Source organism: Bombus affinis, chromosome 8 (genome assembly GCF_024516045.1).
Source record: "Bombus affinis isolate iyBomAffi1 chromosome 8, iyBomAffi1.2, whole genome shotgun sequence".
NCBI classification, from domain to species: Eukaryota; Metazoa; Arthropoda; class Insecta; order Hymenoptera; family Apidae; genus Bombus; species Bombus affinis.
In genome coordinates, this window is record NC_066351.1 from 6,425,067 (window position 1) to 6,452,396 (window position 27,330).

General features: G+C 38.5%; 1 protein-coding gene across 3 annotated transcripts in view; it reads right to left on the reverse strand.

Annotated features, from left to right (window-relative positions):
- Nucleotides 1-27,330, reverse strand: part of LOC126919828 (plexin-A4) — a 422,360-nt gene that overhangs the window by 42,652 nt on the left and 352,378 nt on the right. The window lies entirely within an intron of this gene.

The window sequence follows — 27,330 nt, forward strand, 5'->3', positions numbered from 1 at the left end:
TAATATTTCGAATGAATTTCGACGAAACGAAAGTCAGAAAAATACAAAGTTCATTATTCAAAGGTACAAGGTTCATTATTTAAAAATGCAAGATTGAAACTTGGTTGTTTATTCATTTTAAAATCGATTAGAAGTAATTAACAGGTTAATTCACGTAAGAAAATATTGTTATTTAAAGCACTAAATTTTAACAATTACGAATCTGATTAATATAAATATTCTCTCTGTCATCGATTTTTTACTCCATCATTGTTTATCCAATTGTTTTATTATTTTCGATGTAGTTTAAACTGTATAGCACCTATATTCTTCTCATAGTGGATATATATTGCAGCCTGTCACAGAACTTTGTTCATATTTATTTTCATCTAATATACGTACCAATAAAAATCGTATTACGTATGAGATGACCTATTAAAAAATAACTGCCGCAGTAAATAGAACATGTTCAACCATCCATCTACGATTCTTAAAATACAACTAGACCCAGCCACGAGACCAAATAAACAATCGTGCACAAACGATGCCACACACCATTGCTCCTGACAATTCATACATTTCCTCCTGACGCCATTCCATTCCCACAACACGAACAAACGACAACGAACAGGGAATTTTTGCGAGCACCGACCGTCCCTTGACCGGTCGATTTTCCTATTTACTCCAATCGCGGGACCTCTCTTTCAACTCGGTGATTTATTCTCGAGACCCTTTTAAATCGTTCAACAGATTAACTTAAAAGCTTCTTTATAGCACGACTGTTGTATCGTACTAGCTTTTGTACTCACGATTTCCGTGACTATACCACGACGCTGCCAGCGAAAACGAGATTTTGTCCCTGACACTCTAAGCTCTGGCTTCCCAACTCGAGGATCGCGGACGACTTAAAGAGGTCAGCGGTATCATTCGGGATGTTGCTACGGTTAGTTTTAGTTACGGATTTTTAGTATTTGTTTAGCTTAACATAGCTACATTGACTTGTCACGTATAATAAAAATACGTTGCTATATTTTATTAAAAATGTTTCTTACTTGTCGGTTTGATAGATTATTTGACTATTATAAGAATTGCCTAGTATTATATTTAGTGCAGATGGTCATGGCCTCAGTTTTAGGTAATTAAACATTACGTTAGTATTATATTTCGAAATTTCCATTTTTAATGCGCTTGCTTTACCTTTTTAAAAAATATCTTTCATATAGGGGCGAATCATAGATTATTTATTTATTATGAAAGGGGCTTGTAACTCAAAAAAAGTTGTGAAACAGCTGCTCTAAATTCACGAAACTTTTCAATATGTTTCTCGATAGTTCTTCGGTAAAGGACACAACACGAAGGGAAAAGAGCAAGAAATTTAACCACATATTAAGGATGCGAGGGGTTCTCGGGGAGTTCCCATACAAATTGGCGCGTGCTAGTTCCCAAGGACCATTTGAGTGGGACCGTTGAAAGAGCCCACCACCGCTTCTGTTGCGTGAGTTTCACGGCAGGCAAACTACTGAATTATGACGCGCTACCCCGAGGGACTCTTCCCTTCGTTCAAGAAGTCTAGACATTTTGATTTTATAACGGGACCGCCTGTGTTTCGGATATTTAACCCGTTCGAGTGCCGGTCCACCCTCTCGACGAAGAGTTTACCTTGCGAGGCCAGCCTCGTACGAGAGGTTTGCTTTTTACTCGAAACATCGTCGCTAGAGCTGCTTCTTGCGTGTTCCACGCAATTTCTACCCCTTACACGATCTTCAAACGAGGTTCTCGCCACGGATTTCTGATATCTAGTGACTCTGAAGTGGGTATCGTTGTTTGTTAATGAGGTATTACGAGGATTTAGGATATGTAATCCTTATTGTGTTACAGGTAACCCTCTTTAACACGAATATCCGTATTGTGTTATATCGAGGGTGCGTTATTTTAGAGCGAAATATTATTGGTTGATGAAATATACGGATACGAATACATAAATTGATATTTTGTTTCAAAAATGAGAGAAATAACTGATGTTGTACGGATTTTTAACAATTTTAAAGGTAAACCAAGAAATAAAAATTCTATTCTACGATTTTCATAACGTTTCAATTAAAAATAATAATAAAAATATTATAATAATAAAGATATTCTGTTTCAAAAATGAGAGAAATAACTGGTGTTATACAGATTTTTAACAATTTTAAAGGTAAACCAAGAAATAAAAATTCTATTCTACCATTTTTATAACGATTCAATTAAAAATAATAACAAAAATAAAATAATATACGACGATACTAAAAATTCATGAAAATTTCACAATTCACTAATTTTCATCTTCACTATCATACAAGAATGTTCTAACTTTCTGTTGTATTAGTAGATACACATATTAATACATTTCGTATCTAATCACGTTGAAACAACTTTATTCTAACCACGCGAATACCACTTTGTTACTACACAAAGTGTAGTGCCTACACTATAATATTGGAACTATTTCTGGTTTGTTTATTTGTATTTCCGGTTTGTTTTAATCTGTTTGGTCTGTCCATTTCGTTTTCATTCCTGCTATATTTATTCACGTTCACAGTTTATTTATTTCAGTTTTCAGTTTATTTATTTGTATTTTCAATCTGAACAATAACATGTTTGTAGTAACATACAACGCGATAATAAACCTATTAAACGGTACATGTTAATAATTTTCATCCTATATAAACAAATTTCAATAATATCCGATAAATTTGACACTATTATTCTGCCTAAACATATTATACATAATACGTTACATGACGTTATATTAAAAAGTTTGAAAAATGAATGGAATGTAATATTTGTCGCGGGTTGACAGCCTCATCCGGTGATAAATAAGAGAACAGACATACAGGGTGGGAGGTTCCATTGTCGAAAAGAAAATTCTTCTAGCTTTCATGAATAATGGCTTAATGTCAGGTCCAGGAAGAACCGTGATTCGTATGAGAAAGAAATTGCACGGACAAGTGTTTCTAAATCGACTGTTAACATAATGCGCCATCATTTCGCGTATTTGTCGGCAACTACAGCGTCTGAGTTTTACAATTGAGGATGTAGCTCGTGCTCGTGATGGTACGACTCTTCTTTCATGGCAATCGTGCCGTTAGCTTTTATTCTAGATACGAGACTAGACTAAAGTACCAAGCAAAATGCCCTTATTTCCCTCTAAAATCTCTAATCTGTACATCCTGTGATGCTTTCTTCACCGATAGTATTAAAATAGTAAATTGTTCGATGGTCTTCTAATACATAAATATATGTGTAAACGTAATTCTAGAATATTTATCATTTTTGCACAGATGCTGGAATAAATTGTCACTTACGAAAAATGTTAGGATAACATCAAGAATTATTAAGAAATTGTTAGAATTTTTTAAATTTATTCCAAGTATTGAAAGAAATAAAAAAGAGAAAAGAATTTTCATCAGGCGGAAAAACAGAGAAGCGGCGATCTATTCCGCAAAATGACAAGATTTGATTCGATTGAAATTGTCTTAATAAATATCGGAAATAAACTCACAAACGACGCGAAAAATATCGAATGTCCAATTCACTTTGATACGCGTAAATATACCACGTCCACGTTTTAATACCAATTCTAAATCAAGATAAAACGTATCGGAAACGAGTGGACACAGTTCGTTATAAAGCTATAAACAGACAATATTCGAATTGAAGTACATAATCCCGAGCGTGTTAACGTCCATCGACGACGCTTTTATGGAACCTGTCTGCCGTTTTATTATCCGCGCGAGGACATCGAATTACATTAAGACAGATGGGAAAAAAGAAACAGCGTTTATGACGTTTCGTAAAATTTCGCGGTGCAGCCGGATTTGCAACGGGTCTGCGCGTTCTACGCGCCGAAAGGGTGCCTCTACTTTTTCTTTTCATTTTCTTCTTCATCCACCGTCCTACCCCCGTCTGCCAATTTTTTTCCTTTTTCTCCTTTTTCCTCTTTTTTCTTTTGTAAGTACCATTCATCGAGCGAGCTCTAATTGAAGCGAATTCGCCCTACGAGAGAGAGAATATCGGGAAAAAATTTTTTCGTTTCGCCGGCCGACAGTGATCTCCACGTGCCGTATGATCGATATCCTGTGGAAGTGTCTGATGCTGTGATTGGACGTAAAAAAAAGGATGAAAAAAACAAGAACAAAGGAAGTTTGGTGGCAAAGAGAGAGAGAGAGAGAGAGAGAGAGAGAGATTCGAAGAGGGATGAGATGAAAACGGAAGAGAGACAGACTGGAGGCAGGGAGAGACTATCGCAGAACGACGAATTAAATGACGTTTTCGTATTCAGTCGCGGGGACAGCCAGCACCCCGGAGATGAAAGGGATTCCACCCTGTTTCTCGCACCCTGTCTCTACTTCCTCTTTCTTCGTTCCCGTTCGACTACATCCCCGTTACGTCGAGTTCTGTGTTCATCTCTTTGTTCATCGTTTCGCTTCTGTCTGCTCGTTTATCCTTCAACTGGCTGATCTATGTTACAGTTTACAGAGGATTTTGTCATTTAACCGTGGCTTCGAGAAGAGACACGCGTTTTGGAACCAAGCCACCAGCGATATAACTATGAAATATTACACACACCCGTCTTTTGCCAGTTTTTAAACTTCCACGATCGTTTCGAACCGCTTACAACCAAGTTGCCGTGTTTTCTTCGTCGCCGTTTATCTCCACGTTTTTTCTTTATTGTTTCGCTCGACGCTTAACTCGGCGAAAGTTTGATTTTATTCCTCTACGATGGTAAAAGGCCTGAAAACAGGGATGAATGATATGTATTCGATTTTCGTTCCGCCAAAACGCTTTCGCGTAACGTCCAGACCGTAAAGTATATTTTTGAACAGACTGCAACGTGAAAGCCGATTTTTTAACGCCACCAAATTTCAACGCTCCGCGCGCGAAACTCCTCGATATCTCATGAATGGAACGCCGAGGACAGCTTACGCTCGATATTCGCCCCGTTTTTCCGGTTCTTTATGACGTCTTATCGATCGTTTACAGCTACCAATGCAACTCGATTTGCCGGTTTGATCGCTCTCCGATCGAGCTCGCTTTCAGGGTTTTCTACGACGTTGTGTTTGTTTATAGAGCGTAGGCTTCACCTGTTAAGAGCCAAGCGTAGAAGTTACTTGAACGCAATATTACTGGAAAATCTAAAATGATGTACGTGTTGTTTTGTCAAGCAAGCTGTATAAAATCAGAAAGACGAATAACATTATTGTGCTATAAATATCTTCATATATTCACGACTTCGTAAAATTATAATTATCGTTTAAAGTATGAAACAAAATTAAGCAAATCCTTGCAATTTTCTTTTATAATTATAACGTTAAGAAAAAAAATTCCATAATGTAAATTATGAAAAAAAAGCAGATGCAAAATGCAAATGAAATGCGTTCATGCAACGTTGGTTCTCAATAGATTGTACGTATTACGTAACGAAACATACACGAACTTCTGCTTTTGCAAATAGCTACTGAAACAATACTGAAGCATAAGAAAGAAACATTCTATACATTGCCTCACCAAAATAGCATCCTGAACGATGCCAGTGTTGAGTAAATCGGATCGAAGTTCTTAATCCCGTGGATTATCGGAGTCTTAATTCCCCTCGGGCTAACCCTATTAGCAACTCTTTTATGGGATTCTGTTGCGGAAACTTAGTTATAATAATATAGTAAAATGCTAAGTAGGTATAATAATGTAAAGACCGTTATTAATATTACATTTGGTATACTAATATTTACAAAAATATTCTATCCAAAATATCATTGTGTCAGTTACCATCTGCGCATTTACAAGCATATACAGTTCTGCTGAAATATGTTCAGTTTCTTGCCATAAAAAAGATCGCGATAACTATGTTTCACTACTGTGATAATGAAACTTCAAAGAGTTCTATATAATAAACACGACATGGACATAAATATTTTCTGCAACAAGTATTCGAACACATTCGCGGCAATATACGGAACATAATAGAATAAATAAATTGTCGAAAATTCTACGTATAATCCAGTATAATAACTGTAACTAACAATAAGACTTTTGAACGCGGTTCTATATACATACAACTGCTCACCGAATAACGAATATTGCAGGATATATGAAACCGGCTTGGTACGTATTGAAACGGGTCTGGCGGCCCGTTTAATACCAGCACGAAATTAAAATACAAAATTCGACCGCGATGGAACACAATTTCCCCGGGTACGTATACGTATCGTATTATGAATCAGCCGTTGCTGTGCGGATGTGTCCCGATATTCATCTGTTTGTCTATCCGTGCAAATTTTGCGCCCGGTCGCTCTTCCCATTTTCTCTGAACAAGCTCGGCACGGGACTCGCCGCGCAAATAAACTACGGTCTGATAAATTAGAACCGCCCTTTATCTCTCTGTCTCTGTCTGTCTGTCTGTCTGTCTCTCTCTCTCTTTTTCGCGTATTGGGACAAGTACACGCGCGTGTATATACAGTCTCTTTCGGCGTTTCACGCGTGTGTCACAGCCACCGAATTGATTCGGGAACGGCGCGTGCGGCCGCCACGAATTAACGTAATGGACGGTAGCGGGGCAGACTTTCAAAGCGGCCCTCGAAAATCCTGCCTGTCGCTCGATTTCTCTGTAAACAACGATTAAAAACGTCCACAGACGAGCTACGGCCGGTTTTCAAGCTTATCTGGAATTCAGCTCCAATTCTACGACTAATTTCGGATGCACGTGGTGACGAGATTGGATATTTTTATTTGTCGCTGTATACGCTATTAGACAAAATTTCGCTTTGCTTATATAAGAGCTTAAATAATTTAAAGTCTTTCTTTTGTCAAAAGGAAATGGGATTTCTTTTGGAATTATTTAACTAATTAATTAACTATTATTATTAACTTAATTAACTATTTGGAATTATTTAATTATTTTGTATAATTTATTTAGCGTTTATAATTCATGTAAAATATTTGTACCTTACAGTTTTATAATCATTTAACATTTTTTACCGAGAGATACTCTTCTGAACAAGTTTTGAATTTTTCGTCTTTCGAAAGCTAAGGAATAGTTGGTTGCTAGAAATGTCGTCTTTCTGTTAATTTTGAAGAAACAATATAGCACGAACGAAGGGGAACGAATCTCGAATAGAAACGTTTTGTCTTATAAATATGTAATAATGTGTATTTTAGTTCTGGTGATGTACGTATTCTTTGCATTTACCTCTTTGCATTTCATCCTTGTTCATTTCAGACTTGATATAAATGTGTATCTACTGTGTAAGTATCTACTGTGCAGACGTCAAGATATTTATAGACACTGACTACCGATAATAATTTAATACAAATGGTATCGATTTCGAGCAATAGCCTGAAATCTAATAACAAAGTGATTTCTATGTTTAAAAGATTATTACCCGACTTCGTGATTAATAAAATTTGCAATCTTCAAATAGGACTTGCAAAATGTTTTATGCTTTTTAGACACATACTCGCATTGATGTAAGTCACACATTTGACATATACTCGTAAAAAGATTGGATCTTAATAGTGTAAAATGGGAATAAAAAGTAGATTCAGCATTTTTTATCGTAAAAATTATAACGAAAACCGATGGATGAATTATATTTTCGGAATTTACGCCAACGACTCTTACAGCGTGGATTTTCACGAAGATTTGTAGAAATCCTTTTGCAAGCACTAATAGAAGCTTAATTCGTATGTCGTATGTTGAGAATGTGTTGGAAGGTTGGTTTGTTACTTGGGGACGAAAAGGGTTGAATAATTGAGTTGTTGAACTGGAGTCCGGATATTTTTATACGCTGCAATTGGCGTAGTAATTAAGTTACCCGAGAGCTCGACGAATTTATCTTCTTCCAAGCTTTTTAATTGGAACGACTGTCAATTATAAATCATCGATAAAATAATAACAAATAGAGAAATACCTCTTTCATATAAAGGATTTTCAATTTCAGATAAATTAGAGAATTAATTGTGCCAAATATTAATCACAAGTATATGTTAAAAATTAATTACAAACAGACAATCTTTTCTTTTATAACATTATTTTCCACTTTTTTCCCTTACAAAACATTATAGAAGTAATTAAAGAAAGCTACAGTGACTTACAACAATTTTGTATAAACATATTCGAAAATGTAATATATATAATTTGTGACTTCTACATATAATTTTCGAATTTCATATTTTTAATGTAACAAAATTTCAAACAATTTTGTATAACATGAATAAGGTATTCATAAAAGCTTTCTATGATAACTCGTAAAATACATTCGTGAGTTACCTGTTACATATAAAGAAAGATATATCAAACCAATTAATTATTGTTTTCCCCAATATGTTTTGAAAACGAAATTTTGTTGGAACCGGGCATACAGAGAAAACAACGGGCAGTATTCTCAGACTCGGTGGCGATATTAAATCTGCATGTACATAATGAAAGCAATACGGAACAGCAATCTCGTTGCTAAAAGCACACGTGATATTTGATCATTCGTTGGTTGACCGTGTAAAGTGTTTGAACGATATTAATCTCGGCATCGCATTTAATTGGAAATTGTTTATTCAATAATTTCCAGATTCCCTCTTTTAAAAAAAGATCCCGGAAATTGATTTCCTACGTATACACGATCCTTTCATTTGTAAATATAAATTTCCATAATTTTGAACAATTTTAATTTTCTGTTTGTTGTTCTTTGTGTTCGTGGTTTTAATATCGCGATAAAGCTTGTGGAAACGTTCTATTTATCGTGGTAAATAAAAATCCGAGTATAGCCAGAGAAAAACGATAACCGTGAAAGAAAAATCCACTGAAGAAGCTTGAAACGCGAGATCCAATGTAAAATATATACCGCGATCGTCGAGCAGACTTCCGCGGAAATCATTTCCGGAATGTTGACGGATTTCACGACGATACGACGAGTCAACGTTTAAACATACTGCAACTCTTCGACGATCGTTCGACTATACCGCAAACATCAGTTAAAACGTTTCACTGTAAGCGAGTTTTGTTTTTCTCGGTATGGACGAACCGCTTCTTTCGGTATGGTAACAGGTTCTATCGACGAAGAGAGCTTCCTTTTGCAATCGGAGGCGCGACACACCAAGAAAACCGAATGCAGTGCCAACATCAAAGAAATGACGCAGTAACGTTTTTCGTATTCTTCGAAAATTTCCTGTGATGCGTGTGAAAATTCTATCAAGTATTTGCAGAAGTGATAAAATTTATCTTTGATCGACTTTATGTTGCTTGATAGCTTGTCTCTAGCTTTGATTTTGTTTTATACTTTTTTATTTTGTCTTTAACATTCATGCTAGCGTTAAACCTTAGTATGAATGTACCGCTAATCATAAATATTTTTTCAATTGTTACTTATTATCTTATTATCTATTTACCTTCGATTATTTCCATCTTTCTACTTTTCAAATATTCCAATTATCGTATCTTTTACTTAACTGTCGTACAAACGTAAGAAAATCCTATTTTGCTAATCCTTGATGCGAGAGTTATTCAATGTAAGCTATTCAATCACTGTAACGAAAAATTCCCTTCGAATACTATTACACAAATTATTATTTTTCATCAACCGAGCCAAAAATAAAGAAAAAATCAAAGCCAGTAAACATCTCGTCACTTTGACCACGAAACCACTACAGCCAGGCAAACAGACTCGTGAACCAGAGCGTTCGCCTCAATCCAAAAAGGCCATTTTCGAAAAGGTCTGAAATGAAAATCCGCCCTGTACCGATCCAATAACGTAAAGAAGCAACGAATCGAATCAAACCAAAAACCAACTAATCGGAAAACCACCATCTGAGCGGAAGAAAGGAAAAAGAACTAAGAAAGAGAGAGGATTCAATCTTCCCTCGGCTCCGAAAAATTGCATTCCAATCAACCGCAATCGACGGATCTATTTTTCCACGAATGTCTAACGAACATACGAGCACCTCTGGACGCTGGATATCGAAAAGCCACGGGGATTACCTTTCGTTCGCGGCGGTGTAGACTACGAGCTAAATAGTTCCCCGGTAAGTGCTTTTCGAGACTCTGTAATACGACTCGTTAATCGTGTCAGACGCCGATTTGTCGTTCCTTCGCGCCGCCGCGTACACGGCACGTACAAAACGGACGCGATTACGCGTGCACGGAGACCCTGGTCAGATTTATCGGTCGGACGCAGCTCGCACGAGAAACGATTCGACGAAGCGACGCCTCTGGCGTGTTTACTTCCACAGACCTCTGCCTCCTAGCTGAGAAGAGCCGGCTACTTTGCACACCTCTGGAAAAATACCCCGTTTCAACCGGCCGATTTATATCGCTGTCGCGATGTCGAGTGGTTAGTTTGCCTCCAATCGAGACGGCAAGTTGCCTTTCTCCGAACTTTACCACTGCCGAGGAGCTTTTGCTTTTTAAAGTTGCTACTACTAAGGTTAGAATTATCAAATCGGTAGAACGATGAATCGGGCATTTCTTCCTTTTGTTCATTGTTTATAGGCGCGTCAACTGCTTAATGCATACGGAAGAATAAAAAGTTACGGTTACACGTTACTATAGCAATTGAGATCGTTTTAGGTAACTTTGCGTTTTAGCAATAATTTTAGGAACTTTTTTATTGATTTATGATCTTTCAAAATGTCCTTTGTAGTAAGTTTTAGCGTGACTATAAAAGATATTGGTATTTAAATATATTGGTATTAGCTCTCCTCGTAAACTTCTGTACATATTTGTAGAAAATACAATTTTTTATTTAATTTCTTCGTAAAATGTAACTTTCGGAAATTGAAAATATAATAAAATTAGTATGATCGAATTGATACATACCTAGTATATTCTGAATAACTGTTATAAGAAATCGCAATTTCTGTTTTGGTTATAAGACCTGTGACCGATCTCTTCATAAAAAATCACGGGCTTGTTTAATTCCATCAAATCTCAAGGGTAATTCAGTGGGAAAAAGATGATTCTAATCGGGAACCGGTGACCCGAACGTAGCGAATCCCACGGGAGCGGAAGAGCCGGGGAATCAATAGGCCGCCACGGATCCCGGGGTTAATTAAATTTCATTTAGATTTTTCGAATTATCCAGTCGCAGCGCGGCACCGGCTGACACGATTTCCACGGTGGCCTGGCCAGGCCATGCCATTACCGAAACACAACATGCGTCACCGTGGAATTCGTTATACTGTGCACGTTCTCGGCCGCGATATCCGTGCGCCGCAGCCCGTTTTTAATTGCGTTACGGCCACAAAGTGTTTTTCACGCGGTACTCGCTCCGCGAGAAATTCAATGACCCGGGCAAGTTTCGCGAACACGTGCCTCTTTCCCCGTTTTCATCCGTTTTTTCTTCGTCTACGTTACCCTTTTCGAACGAACGGGTTGGAACTAAAGTCAGTGAAAATTTTGTTTGGATAGCAGATAATGAATAGAAATAAAAAACACAGTCTTATTCGCTACTAACGAATAAGCATCCAATTGAATAAGAAGTTACTCGAGCAAGAAATTTATTTGGAGAAAAATTTATTTCTGTTACATCGTATGGTAGATGAAAGACGAAGTAAAGGCATATAAACCGTATTGAACGAGAAATATGTTATATATAAGTAACTCACAAATTTCTTTGAATTTTAAATCAAAGTGTTTGTTGGTTTCTGGTAAATTAATAGTAGGAATTGTAACTTTAAAGACATTCGTACAAAATTAAGTGGAAACAAAGTGGAATCACTTTCTGGACATTTTCTCTATTCTTCATATAATCAATACTATCTTTAGCATTATTTGATAAACTCAAAACCAGAAAAAAATCAGAGAAATCTACAAAACAAATCATCCAAAATTCTCCCTTAATATTCGCTCTATGAAACATCAATCTCTCCCGCAAAATATCCATTTTCTTTTTATGGGGACCTAAAAATTGGTAGAAAAAATTCTCTAAAATGAAGAAGGAGGTAACCAACAAAGACGTCAAATGGAAAATGGGTCGGCCGGGACACACGAATTCCAAGAGCGGGTCGTAGCAAGGACGCGATATATAGTCACGTACGGATTGGTAGGAGGATTTGCTTCGGAAGGAAAGCCTGGAATTCCATGCGGCGAAAACCGGTTCCTTGTGCTGCCAGGCAGGACGATCGAAATGAAAAAGGAAAGTCAATGTGGAGGTGGAGGCGGATCGAGAGACGAGGCCGTCGCTCGTTTCTTCGGCGATCGGGATTCCACCGATAAATCTGCATCTCTCGCGGCGAGCGTAATCGCGATCGTGCCGACGAAAGGACAAATCGCCTCGATTAAAACCTTCCTTCCACCGTGTGTGTGTATATATATATGTGTGCCTACGTACATGTGTTAAGCTGATCGACTGCGTTTCCACGTTTTCATCGATTATTTCAACGATTTACGTAGATCGTTTTTCTTTTTCGCCGCGGGGTTCTTGCCTTTTCTCATTTTTCTCTGTCCTTTAATCCGAACGAGACACGTGCTGCCTATGGAGCAGATGAAACTGGTTTTCTTAATGGAACTTTGATTTACCGTTTAATTTTTATTCGCCAGCTGTTTGGCGTTCTAATTGACGATGCGACGATAAGTTTATTCATCTTTTGGGCACGCCTTTTCTTTCCTCGGTAACTTCATTGTTTATTCGCCAATTGGCTTTTGCAGCCAATAAGTTAATTCACAATCCGCTTCTACATACGAATACGATTGCAAAACATATAATTACATTTTCCTGTAATTTATTTACATCCACTGTAAAGTGTAAATGGATTTCGACGCATAAACGCAGTGGCATTTTTCTTACGTGGCTGCGTTTCATTGCATTCGATAGTCCCTTTCGTAGCCGATTTCATCAGTGATCATAATAAATTTTAATGAACAGCCTCGTAAAAGTAACTTTTATCGAAACTATTTATACCAATGCCGATGACTTTGCGTTTTCTAAGAGTCAACAATTTAAATCTACATGAAAATTGGATCTACACACTGAAAGGTGTAAATTAGAATCAGATCGTAGTACATACTTCGTTTAAGCAGCTCATTTTCCTTCGTTACGCGTAATAATTTCGCTGACAAACATCGTTATTCGACATACATTGAACGACTTCTCTTGTACTATACTTACTTTCCCTGACAAATGGACACGGGTATTATCTCGCCTCGTGAACAAATCATACTTCACGGTAGAAAAATGGCAGGTACGGCAGTGTTTGATACGATTCGATCCCCGTCGATACGAACGAAGGTTACGTGCTCGCTATAAATCGCGCCATGAATCAAAGGAAACGGTCGCTGTGAGAAACTGCATCGAAGACTGCCGCGTTTGCATAATATGCTTCACCACTCCCCGGCTTCGGCTCGTTTTAATATTCCTAACGGCGAGGATTAACGAATGCTAAAAGACAGCCGCGCTGTTCGATCGCGCATTATCCCACAGATTTTCCATTGTCGCTTGGAATTCGCCGTCTTCGCTTTGTGGGAATGGGAATTTTCGGCATTTTTAACGAGTGGCAGAGTTTCAACTCACGAAAGTTCAATGTTTCATGTGGAATCAGTATTAGGTGGTACAAAAAAGTAACGATGTCAAAAACACTGTTTTTTAAATTTACTATTTTTTATATCCTCCTTTTCCAATAAATAAATTCATGGAAAGGAATAACTTACATCACTCGTACTCGTTTGTAATTATATATTTTCAAACTTGTTTCGAACTTTATCACAAGATCATAATAACGGAGTCTTGTAACAGCGTTAATGAAATTTCAAAATGATTCGTGTAACGTATAACACGCATAATACGTTCGTGAAAGGTTTCTACAACGGTTGGAATATTATTGCGAGCCTGTGTATCTTCCTACCCTTTTAGAAGTACAAACAACATTCCTACACTGTTGATCAAATATCTGATTACACCCTTGCGGATTTCCTTCGAACCGGTCGACGAACGTTCTTTTTATCTTTACATAAGTAGCTCGAGCCGCGAGAGAAAATGATTTCCTGCGCTCCGTGACGAGACACGTGTCACGCTTTGACGAACACACGCGTACGTGGCCCGTGGCGTAACACGCCGCGCGATCACGAGCAGAGTTTCTCAGATCTTATCCGAGCTGTTCAGCGTCGAGATTTGTCACGGGACGTCGAGTTTCGCGACCGAATCGAGGATCGTTCGATCGTACCTCTTTTTTACCTCGTCTCGCGAACCCTTTCTGTTCTGAAATTGCGCACGATTCGGTTCAGTTGTGAGCAAGGTAGGCGGCCAGATAAGATTTCCACGACAAAACTGGCGCCGTTTTCTGATTTGCTCTCTTGAATACCACTGACTCACGAGCATACAAACGCGACGCAGTTCATAAATGTGAGCAATGGTAAATGTTTGTCACGCGGATGGGAATTAAACGCAAGTCAGGTAACGCTATGTAACGACGTGTGAAGCGGCATATATTAAGGCGAGCTTAAAGTGTCGATCTACGAGCGAGCATGCATCGCTCGCGACACTTGTCTGTCGCGGATAATAATCTTTAACAACCTGTGTATACTGCCCTTGATCGTTGTATTTTCGTGCAAAATGCTTCCGTGCATGTTAGAATAAGATTATAGCGAGTGTGTGTATATTAGAAGATAACGTTGCTTTACGTTCTCTAGAAAGTAACGTTGAGGAAAAACAATCGGATGAGAATGATCCATTAATAGGTTCATGACATTTAGTTATTTTAATGCTACAGCTATGAAATTAGTTAAAATGGCAACGTTAAGTTTCCTTCTTTTTCGTAATTATTTAAAGTACGTAGTAGTTTTTGGCGAAATTAATGCAGTCTTTTATTCAGATCGCGACATAACTACATATGCTTCTTTCATTTTCAGTATGTCATTTTAATTATAATAATTTAAATGTAGTCTATTTCAGTACAAATGAAAGGTTGGTTACTCTAATGTTAAATAAACGCGACACGGGAGAAAACAGAAAAATTGTGAAAATATGCAGAGGGTATATTTCAGTAATTAAAAAATGTTTTTTGATCAGCATGTACGAAAAATTCCATACGCATCGTAAAGAGAAGAGATGGAATAAAATAATTAGTGACCAGCGAAATAATTAGTCGAGAACTAGATCGAATAAACGAATTGCGAAATACAGTAAGAAAATGTGAAAATGTAGATACATAAAGAACACACAAAAGACACATAAAAATGCAACTGGCATACTTGCTACAATAGCAGTACAATTGCAAACGGTAATAAACGTTGTTAAAAAAACAGATGTAATTGCCTTGCCTACGAAAGCAGCCGACACAAACCGCGAAACGATCTGAAAAGTAGATTCAAGAAGAGAATAAGGACAGTTCGTATAAATGCGTTTTCAAATCGCATTGTTCTCGATTTATAATCTTTTGTGAGTCTTAACAATCGTACCCGGGAGCGGAGATAACGCGGCATATTATTCAATTGTTTATCGTGCAATATTCGTCTGGTACATTGAAACGCTTCGTTTAGTTTATTCGTGTTTTATTCTACCTCTAACAATACCAAGAACCGTTCCAACTCATTAGACAATCTCTGACGAGGCTGTTCAAACATTTTGAGCAGTTGCTTCATAAAAAGGGCCATGGAATTTTAACGAAGGCTCTCAATTCACTGACGATATAAATGTTTTTCGCTTTCGTTGTGATACTTCTCGCGTGATAAATATGGAGATGCACGAAAGTAACATGGAGATAGTAAACATACGAGAGAAGTAACTGTGAAATTGAAACTTTGAATTTTAAAATAATTCGATGTATGTATTTCATAGGTCTGTTATCCATGAAGAAAAAGAAGCTCAATCTTGATCTTGGAAGTCCGTGAAATGTAAATTTTTTCATTTTCGTAGTTCCGATTTTGATAGAAATATGCATGCTCTTTGATCAAAGTTTCATTATATCCAAAAGAGATCCTTTTCCAAAGAAAAGTTACTTTAATATCGCAGTGGATTGGTTAAATTACTAAAATGTAAGGTATTTAATTTTACTTTATATTGTAGATTCTCTGTGATCAAAATTAATAATAAAATTGAATTGAATTAAAAAGTCGAGAATTAATTTAACCCTAAATTGTTATGGTTTCCAAGGCTCAACGATGCCAGTTAAGAGTTAAGAACTGTTAGAGCTTCGAAACGAAGATCATCTCATCATTTTTAACCATTAAAACACATCGAACCTAGACCATTAATCAATCTTTAAACCCTTCTCAGAAAAGCATCCAGGGGAACCTGATTACACAGCGATCTCTTGGTCGTGACTACATCCTCGGGCAACTTTCACTGGGCAAAAAATATCGATGCAACGCGAAACCTCGCGATGATCGCATAAACTAAGAGCGGCTGGAAGAAAAGACAAAAAGTCTCGACATAAAATACGGTCGTCCGGTCGGTGTTAAAAAAGCAATTTGTATGTCAACGGCGTAATGGCGGTAATTGTTTGTCGCGCCGTGAAGAATTCTGCTCGCGTGAAAGTTCGTCCTCGCCAAGTATGAGCAAAATGCGACACGCTCGCACTCTGTACGTCTCTGTCTGTCCTCTACTGCGTCCTTCCCACCTTTCCTCGTCCCTCACGCGCTTTCGGCGCACCGCGAATCGGTACTTATATGTCCATGAACGCGTGACACGGCCGATCGAAGCTGGCGAACTGGCGAACGTTTCACCGGCGTCGCCGCGCCATCGAGAATTTCTGCTATTCTTGCTTCGCTCCGTTTGCCAGTCCTCGTATTTTGAAAACGCGTATATGAAACCTCATATGTGAAACTTATTATTAATTATTTAGAAAGTTGCAGTTTGCTTGGATTTCAATGATTTTTTTAACACGTTTTAGAAATCAACGTTTTCATTTGCATGTAATCGTCGCTCGGTCTTAATTTCTGAGACATTTGAAAAAAATGATCGGTACCGCTACAGTGAATTCTGCCTACAATTACTTATCTGTGCCGATGTATGCGTCGGTATTGGTTGGATAAAACAGTATCCAACTGAAACTTATATAAGCTATAAACGAAAAATAAGTTTGGGTTAGACGTCATTTTATCCGGTCGCCGAAGTTTTTTGCAAATATCTCGGGAAAGTTAGGGGACGTTACTACTAACTAGGTCTGAACAGCGGTTACATGTATATTGATCGGGATTATGTCACCGACAACGCGTTAAAAAGACATCGAAATCCGAGATGACGACGGTTTTCTAAATAATTACCAAACTATTTTCTGTTTTCTTTTAGCGTTTGGATGACTGGGAACGATCGAAAGATGAAGATTTGACTGAAATACTTGAACAAGTACCTAAGTCACAGCATTCAAATGAACAAATAGAAAGATAGAAGTAACGGCATCATTTATGATTTCAATTATCTCTCACTTCTGAAGCCAACCAATCGCTGTAAAATGATTTACGTAAAAATCTAAGCAGCTGTTTATCCAGCGTAAAGACGAAAGTATATGTAACTCGTTCTCTTAGCTAGATTGAGGCTTACGTCACTCGTAGCTCCAGGAAAATCATGAATACAAAATATAGTTACATGCCTTATAAACGAGAACAACCGTCCTGCATACCTCTTACGAACGAGACGGATAAATTCAAAGAACGCGACAATCCGGCGCTTAAATCAGTGAAATTGATTCGAGAGAATGACCGGCCGTGGCAAACGCGATTCGGAAGAATCGTCGAAAACACAATCAAGCGTTGAAGGCTCGAGTGGACGCGACGATCTGTTTCATATCGCGGCTACTTTTAATCAAATCGATGCAACGCCGCCGCCTGTGAAACGATAAACGGAGCCAGCAGCCATCGAGCCTGTTCGATCGCGACCAATCGATTCAGGTGAGATCGTATGGATGATATGGTCCATCGTCGCATTGCTTATCCCTGGACGTCGAAAAAGCTTCGCTTAGAGACCTTGGCGATCGCATACTAGGAACGAAAGTACGTTGGAGGTAAAAACGATCGTTGGCGCCGATGTGGAAAATCGGTCGGAAAGTGTCTCAAGGAGAGTGCGTACATCGCCTGAGGTCGTAAAACAACGACATTCAGTGGAAAGAGAACGCGGTTGCTCAATATTCTCGGCGCCGTTATGTTTGTTATTTCCTCGTCCATTCTTTTTTTCTTTTTTCTTTTTTTTGTTTTCGAGTTTTATTATTGCGCTTTGTCTTCGTGAAAATCTATCCGAGGAGTGGAGGAAAATCAATCTACCTTATCGAGTTTCGATATGTTGTATCGTTTGGCAGAATATCGTAAATTAATGGGAGTTTCTCTGTTATAGCTTCGTTGATACCAATTTACGTTACAACCCATATACTTTAATGAACCATATAACTAGTTGAACGATAAATGTATTTGTTTTTGATAAAACTGCGTTATTTCTTGTCTACAAAAACATCAGAAGATATGTGTTTCTGTTGTCTATTGTTGGACTACTGTAGATCGTTCAACGAGTTCGAGCTACCAGCTATAAACATATGCGCGTGATGGTATTTAAACGAGAGAAGGGCATAGTCGTAGTTCTCAGATATCGTATTTACCACTTTCCGTGCGAACTGTTTAAGGATCTTGGAGACTGAAAAACCGTTCCTGATATAAACAAGCGACTAACGTTTGGCAATAAGTGTCAGTTAATAGTTGGGTCTGCTGCTTCTATCGTGTGTTCTTCAGCACGTGAAATCAACACGTTTTGTTTATAACTGGTATCTCATAAGTGGTATTCGTTGAAGGGATATTAGAAAAATATCGCATGTAAATTTTCTGTATATTTGATCAACGATTCTGTCCGATAGGGACAGAAACAAGAAGTGAATCGAGTTTTGCGAAAAATGAATGATATATATATTTCATATAAAAACCTCGAATTACCTCTGCAAATTGTTGATACGCTAAGTTCCCACGTGACAATTCCCTTTTATTGCTTACCTGAAAATAAAGCGAAAAGAAAAAATTAGTTAAATGTTTCTTAAAAATTATAACTATATATGTATATATGTAAATTCTATAGAATTCAAAGCCGCCAACCGACATTTTCACTTCTGTTTTTTTTTACCGGCAGTCATTTGCTGAATAGATCACGAGAGAAGAGCGGTAATTTAAGACTTAGAGAATCGATACTCGATTTTCCAGGTAAAATTTGTAGTAGATTTGTTATTAAGATTTGTTATTATATTTATTTTAATTATTCCCAAAATAAACTCGATTTTCCAGAATCGATCTTCTGATTTACCCTAAGGATTTACATTATTACATATATATATCTTAATACACATATATTAAATATAATTTATATAATAATGTAATTTTTTAATGTCACTGTATGCATTTTTCAATTTATAGAATTGTGACCTCTAAACGAATCGTATACATTTACTACCTCGATATCCGCGATAGCATAAACATTCGAAGGCTTCCTATCATTTTCGCATATCAAAGCGACCCGCATCTCTCACGTTAAACACTCTACATACCACGTTCGCATCCTCCGTTCGAAATCGAGAAATCTCAGTTTCGATCACCGACACGGTGATCCTCCAGGAGGCAGGAATAAATGTAAGCGGTTTCCCGGGGATCACCGCAAGATCCACCGAGTGGCAGCCGCCAAAAAACTAGAACAAATCCAAGGCAAGAAGCGACACGCAATTTACCTCGCCGCGATCGTCTGGCAATCTCCTCCACCCCCGTCGCGCGCACCGCAAGCACGCGCGTTTCGCAAGAAGAAGAAGAAGAAGAAGAAGAAGAAGAAGAAGCGACATTACTATTCTACGTGGCCGCGGTTCCGCCGCGAGCGACCGAACCATTAAAAAATTCCTCCGTTGGAAACGAGAGAAGACGGAGAGCGAGAGAGAGAGAGAGAGAGATAGTTAGATAAAAAGAGAGAGAGAGATGCAACGTCGTCGCCGTTGCGTTCATCGCGAGAGTTGATTTCGCCTCGATAAACGACACACTCTCTAACTCGAAGACCAGCCGTGGCGAAGGAGTGATGGAGAACTCGAGGGGCGATCGCGAGTTACGCGTAAAACCTACGCGTAAAACCATCGCGCTGGTATAAATAATCGAGCTGGGCCAGGAATGTCTGGCACCGCGCAGGAGTCGCGCGGCTGTTTTTCCTCATGCATTATTCACGATCGGTATGAGTGACGCGCGATCTCCGGGGGAATCGCGCGACCGAGCACCCGCAGGCCCATTATTTCCACCCCCGTACGCCGTCCACTGGAAGCCTCTGTCGACTTGCACGCGTGCTGGACACGAATGTTGGTTCTTTTTTCAATCCTTTTTCCGCTCTCTGTCGATGTCTCGTGATCGCGCGTAAACATGGAATGAACGTTGAGAAATGGAAAAACACCGACCTTCTGAGTAAAAATGTCCTACTATCTACCATTTCGAAACTGAAGAAAACAGTGGGATTTTGTTATCTTCTTTGTGTTATCTTTGTCTTTGAATTTAATGTATTTGGCAATTAATTCAAAACAGATTGCATAACGGATAATAATATTTTTTCAAATACGGTTTTCATATAGTTTTCATTTCAGTATCTCATCAAAAGACTGATCCTTTTTACACGAATATATTATATATATTATATTAATTGTCAGCAATAAGTAGGAGAATATAAATAGTAGGATCATCTTTGACACCTATTACTCATACATTTAAAATAGTTATTAATGTTACATACTGTTGTTTCACTAAATACATTCCAGTAATTGTTTTGTACCTTCTACGTATATTTTTAATCATATATTCATGACTATAGCGTTTCATTATTACATTGTTGATGAAGCACGCATAATACCTACGTGAAAGTTTCCTACGACAAATATTCAACTATTTCCACTTGCGATGTGATCCACTTGCACATGCTTTCTCACAATTAAACTGGAACGATCAACCTTCTTAAGAAAAGGAAGCAAACGATTGAAACGAAAGGTTGAAAAAGAAAGGGACACGACACAACACAGGGTGGATGGATAAGAGCAAACAGAGAACAGGAAAATAGCTGTGCACGCGAATACTCGAACACGATCTGCGAGCAATTACGCGGATAGTTCGGTCTGCAATTATCAGTATTGCCTTCGGTATTCGTGGATACGGTCGGATCGACTTTTCATCGTCGCGCATCGTTGTTTCGATTCAGCGTGTGGACTCTGGAAACTGGTGGCTTCCCATTGCCTTTCTCTCTTTCTTTCCACAATCGACTAGTGGTCTCTCTTTCTTCTGGTTTTTGTACGTGCCATTCAACCGCAGCAACAGCAAATTGGACTCTGTCTGCTGGCGTTGCATTCGCGATCTCTGGGGATACGCCGCGCCTACCGCCTCCTCTTTATTTCCACCGACTCTTCCTTATTTTTCCTCGCACCCCGTTGCTCGTATTATTTAAATTTCCACCCGCGTTCAGCACCCTGCTCTTTCGAATCTAACGCGATATCGCGGTTCCGTGGTTATCCGACCCCTCCTTATTCTGATTTCTCGAAACTTCGTGATTCTTCGCTGCTGTTTCGTCTACTGTTGCGGTAATAGCCAAGAAATGCAAATGGAAACTTCAGCTTTATGGTTTTTGATAGTCTCATGGTTCCATAGTGAGCGTAAAACAGATACGTGTTACGTAAGGTATGGATTGTGCTGGAGAAGAGTGTTTAAATTTGAAAATTAGAAATAGGAACAGGATATCGATGAATTTGGCAGATGTTACAAGTAGGTCGGACGATGAACTGAGCCTCACACAAGACAAAGTCATATTCTACTTGTTATTTTGTTATATCGGTATGCTTGGTAGAAAATTGTTTCTCGAAATTATTCTTCCTGTTTTCTATATGTTTTTCTTGAATATTTATATTCATTCTTCTAATTGTTTTGTAATAGTACAATATGATGCGTCTCGTAAGATACCAATTAACTATACAATTCACATTTCAGTACATATATATCCTGTATATGTTTAATAAATGCATAAATACATAATATGGATCGATAAACACAGTTTAATTTAGATTAAAAATATATAGAATGTATGCACAAAAAATAGATAAATGTATCGTGTAATTGATTGGTGTCTGATATTATGCACTGTAACTATAGAAATAAATATCGTGCTAAATAAGTATTTTCACGAACACAACCGAAAAATTAGAGTCTAAATAAGTCAGTAAGCTGCCAATTCATTCACTAGATACTACAAAGATTATCTTACACTGAATATTTTAAATATTACTAAAATTCCCACAAATATACAAAACATACCCCACTAACGACATTTATCGAAAACAACTGCATTCTATAACGATCTCGAAAACCAAAAATTATCGTAACAACCTTCGATCACGGCAAAAAGTCTACAAGCCGCGCCATAAATCGGAATCCACCGATAGAACGAGCCACAGCGAGACAACGTCCGGATGATAATTCGTAATCGTAACTCAGTCCCGGATACGATCTCGGCTCTCCGCAAAAGAGCAAACCATCGCGGAAATCGATCGAAGATGAAGATCGGCCATCCTGCACGGATCGCCACGCAAGATCGCCTAGAAGCCCCGTCGTATTTCTCTGGACGTTCAGCGGCCGTTCCTTGCGTTTCCGGCAGCGTTATTCGGCGCGATAGCAAATTGGAGTCGGCTCGTATTCACGGGCGGCGCACGGTTGACGTACGATCTCTCTCGGGGAAACCGCGTGGGTGGAGTTCAGCCGGTTGTGTTCCTTATTTTTACCACAGACAACCACCACGTTTCCACCACGCAGCGTATCCGCCTCGCCAGGACACGCTTTCCTCTTCCGAGCGTGTCGCTGTAGAATGGCAAAGAGGAAGAAACCGAAAGAGAGAGAAAGAGAGAGAGAGAGAGAGAGAGAGAGAGAGAGAGAGAGAGAGAGAGAGGGAGTTAAAACGTCTCTGAAGCACGTCAGACCCTGGACTCAAGACCAGAGGAATTTCAAACATGCGAATTTAAAGTTTCTCTCTTCTGCGGTAGTTGTGACGTTATTGTTAACGATGTTAAATTGGTTTTTAGGTTGGTTGATGGGATGATAAGTTTCTGCTTGGATTTTGGGAACGTTGCATTTACGAATGGAAAGGAACGTTGAAGATTCTTGGATGACTGTAAATCATTCACATGCATTTTTATACTGCGGATTTTTATGTAAATTTATATTTCTATGGATAGATAGAGTAAAAACTAGAATCTAGAGAGGTATTATTTGTTTCACTGACTAAATATTCCAATGAGTGCAGTATCTTCGATTGTTCTTTATATTTCTGCACATCATATACATTATGTATTTTGTGAATTTTTACGTCTTCAAGTTTTCCATAAATGCATAAACACTTGCATTTTAGTTACACTTCTTTAACGACTATACTTAGAATTTTGTTTGGGTTTTCATTATTTTGAAGAATTTGTGTGTTTTGGTCTTTTATTAATTTTACTATTATTATTAGGCTAGATGTACAGTGCAAATTCATATCTTTATATTTATTAATGTAAGTAAATAAAAAAGTAGAATTCAAATGGCGGTTTATTTTATACATACACTTGAAATATTATAATCCTTACTTTATTACTTCAAATATTTTGTACACTTTCTTATGTTACGTACATTCTGCACATTTTTGCATATTTATATTTCTCATAAATGGATAAAAATAAAAATTCTACCTATGATTGCTCCGACAAAAACAGCGTAATGAGATTGTTAAAAGCGATCTGATAGAATGCTGGAGAGTGTCTTGCAAATTAACATTTTATATGCTGTTAAGAGATTGCACGATCTTAAATTGCGTTTTCTAACGATCTTTTTATACACGTATTTGCAAACGTGGTAGTTAAGTAGGTTTCATAATAAATGTTTTCGCTGGCCGTTTAGCACATTCGTTTTATCACCAGAATTTTTGCTGTTTTTTCTTTCATCAATGCTCTACCGTCACTATAACTTTAACAAAAATACGAAGGAATGTAATAAAATATTAAATGTCATCTAAATATTATTATCAAAAAATTTTTTGCGGTCTCCTAAAATGCTCCACTTGTATAATCCTCTTATATGAGTGTTTGAACATACACACCTAATCGACAATGCTCTTTAACCTTTACGTTGCGTAATTAATTTCATCAACTAATTCAGACAAGCCTGAATCTTAAAACCAGAACGAATTCTTTAATTTTCAATGTTACTACCTGTACACGTTCTGAATGGATACAGTGAAAGAGAATAAATCGTAATCAGAATGAATGAATGTGGACTGTAAAAGTTAATAGCTTGTCAAGCATATTCAAAATCCGAAGTAAATTTCCGTCTCTACAATCCTCTTCACGAAGCAAGCAAAGGCTCTATCCACTCCCACACCCCATACATATATCCACGCGGTTTTGCAATCACCTAATCCATTTTCACGCGATGCATTTTCTCTACAACTGTTCACGTGAGTCATCCTTCTCTTAAAATTAACTATTCACCAGCCTCATAACCATTTCTACAAACAAATCTACTTTATCGCTTCACGAAACACATTCCCTATTGCAACGTCTGCAATTCATATCTACTATTCATACTATTCGTGCATCGCAACGAGCCTCGAGATCCAACATTCGCGCAATTTACAATCCTCGCCATCAAACTAGGATCGCTCGAACCTTCTGATACTTCTTATTCGCTCGATATTTATATACGCTACTTTTTTTTGCATTGCCACGCGCAATTATTTCTGAACGAAGCGTTTTTTGACCAACTTTTACATTTCATTTTCACAGCATGTATCAAGTTTTCGAATTTTGGAATACTCGCACCTGGTCGCAACTAGTATGCAAACACCATAACAAATACAATGGTGTGCCTATATTTTTTATAGCCACTGTAATACGCGTGGATATGAGACGTATGTTAGTTGGAAAAGTGAAGTTTCTGCGTGTTTTCTTCATTCAGTGGTCAGGGATTTTATGTCGTCGTATCGCTTATTCGCTTTTGACGTTCGCTTTCAGGGTCGTCGTATACGTATACGGCCGATCGAAACGAAGTGTCGTAAATTGGGAAGTAGGTCTCCGGAGAAAAAGGAGAAAAAAGCGAACGAGAGAGGAAGAGGAAAAGAGAAAGAAAGAGTAGGTCTTCACGATATTCCCGGGCGACGAGCGCGAGGTTAAGTCAGGTCAGGCCGAGGCGTTCGACTCGCCAACAGAGTCCAGTGCCCTGAGAACCGTTCCAGCCGATAAACCACCTCCTCCCTGCGACCGGTGCGCGAGGACTCGACGCGGATACACGTCGCGGAGGTTACGTCGGGTCAACCGAAACGCCGGACACGAATCAACCGACGCACGCGAGAACCACCATTGCTCGTTTGTTCCTTTGACTCTTCCTCTTTGTTTACCGAATTTTTCATCTTCCACGAGTTAAAGGACGACGAAAACGAGCTTGTCGAATTTGTCCTTATTTGTTAAGATTTCTATTTGGAAAGAGATATAGCAACGTTTGTTGAAGTTTCGATAGAGCTTGTTTCATCTAAATTCGAATGATTCAGCCTCGTCAGCACTCTCCAAGCAGCGGCTGTTGCAGTTGACAAAGACATCAAATATTATGTAATTGTCGCTGATTCTCGAGTTAAATTTATCCTCTTTCCTTATCGAGGCATTTTCGGCGGTATCTTTGAAATAAAATCTTTAACTGTTTTCTAAGTATGCACGTATTATAATGGTAATTATAATACTTAGAAAATAGGTAGCAATTTATTGGAATTTAAGCTGATGTGGTTGATTCGAGAAAGGAGATGGAAAATGATAAATATTTCGTGAGTTGGAGAACTGGAAAAATAGAAAGGGAGACGATGGTTAGGTTGATTGACAGTTATTGGGGATATAATCGATTTCTGATATGCAATAGAATTCTATTGTTGGCGTATGGTGAGACGAAGATTAATGCAAATGTAATTGTTCGCGGAAGTAGAACGTAAATAACGAAATGAACGAAATGATGAATTATTTCTGGAGCATTGAGAGCTAAGTACATAAATCGAGTATTAAAGTACAGAATCGTATGAATTGAATAACAAACCGCGAATTCAACAACGCGATAAATTGCCTAATGAAATTATCTATACGTCATAACCGAATTAAAATGTATTTCCTTTCATACACTACGCGTCAGCCGCTACACGTAAACTCAGTAAAAGTCAGATCAATTTCAACATTCCATTTCTTAACAAAATTTCTTTCTCCGCCCATTTTTCCACTCGGAACTTCTTCAACATGTCATCAACGGAAGAAGCATCCGAAAATTCAGCACTTCAGCCCACAAGAGTATGTGTATACCGTTAACGTATTCACGAAGATGGTATCAGAAACACATCGAGGCACCCCGCCTCCCTATTTGAGGGAATACTTTCTCGTATCCGGCGTCTCCTCGAAAAGCTTCGCCTCGAAAATGCAGGCGGCTGTTGTCGCGCGGTTTCTCCCTCGTTTCCTATCCGAGAGAAACCGGTCGTATTATTTAATGGCGACGGGCCGACGTTGCCTACGGAGATGAATATTGCGCATTGTAGTGGCCGCGATAAAATCGAAGGAGAATGCGGAAAAACTGCGCGTTTCCATCTAGCGCGTTCCGCAAATTCCGAACCGCAATGCGGCCGGCTGCGATATGCGAGCAAGAAATAAAATTGAATTTCGCGTGGGGGCGGGTCCGGGGAACACGTCAAGGAAACGATGTTACCGCTGCACGCCTCCTGCTCCTCTCTTCTCTCTTTCTCTCCCCTTTTTCTCTCCTGTTCTTTCATGAACGTCGAACACGAAGCGAATATTCGTTCGAATGAAATTCGGTTTCGAGGTAAATCCGCTTGTCCGAAATCAATCGCGACCACATCGCATTACAGGGGTCGCCGCGGAAAATGGCTTTCTAGATTTTAAGAGCCTGACGGAATTGCGCTTCACAGAGAGAGACGAAAAGGGGCGAGGAGGCAGGAGTTGCGGTGGGGAAAAGAATTTGGAAAATGCGCGACACGCCACGTTATCGAACGCTAGTATCGTGAAATTTTCTGTTCCCAGACAAAGGCGAATTTCATCGGCGAACGCCAATGGCAAATGCGGCCTCGCGAAAATCTCCCTCTTCGATGAAATTTGATTTTTCATGAAATCGACGTTGCAGCTTATCTTTTTTCTTTTGTTCGACTTTCTGATGGGGAGAAATCTTGTTTTGGGGTAAAAGGAACTTGGGTTGATGGAAATTGAAAATCTATTGCCAAATCATTTGTTCGAGGAGTACGTGCACATAATTTTTGTAGCCACTGTATTACCGTGTGTGTAAACGTATACAGTATTCTTCGTATAATTCGTACGTTTACACTAAAGATATTGCCAGAAACTATAAGAATTCCG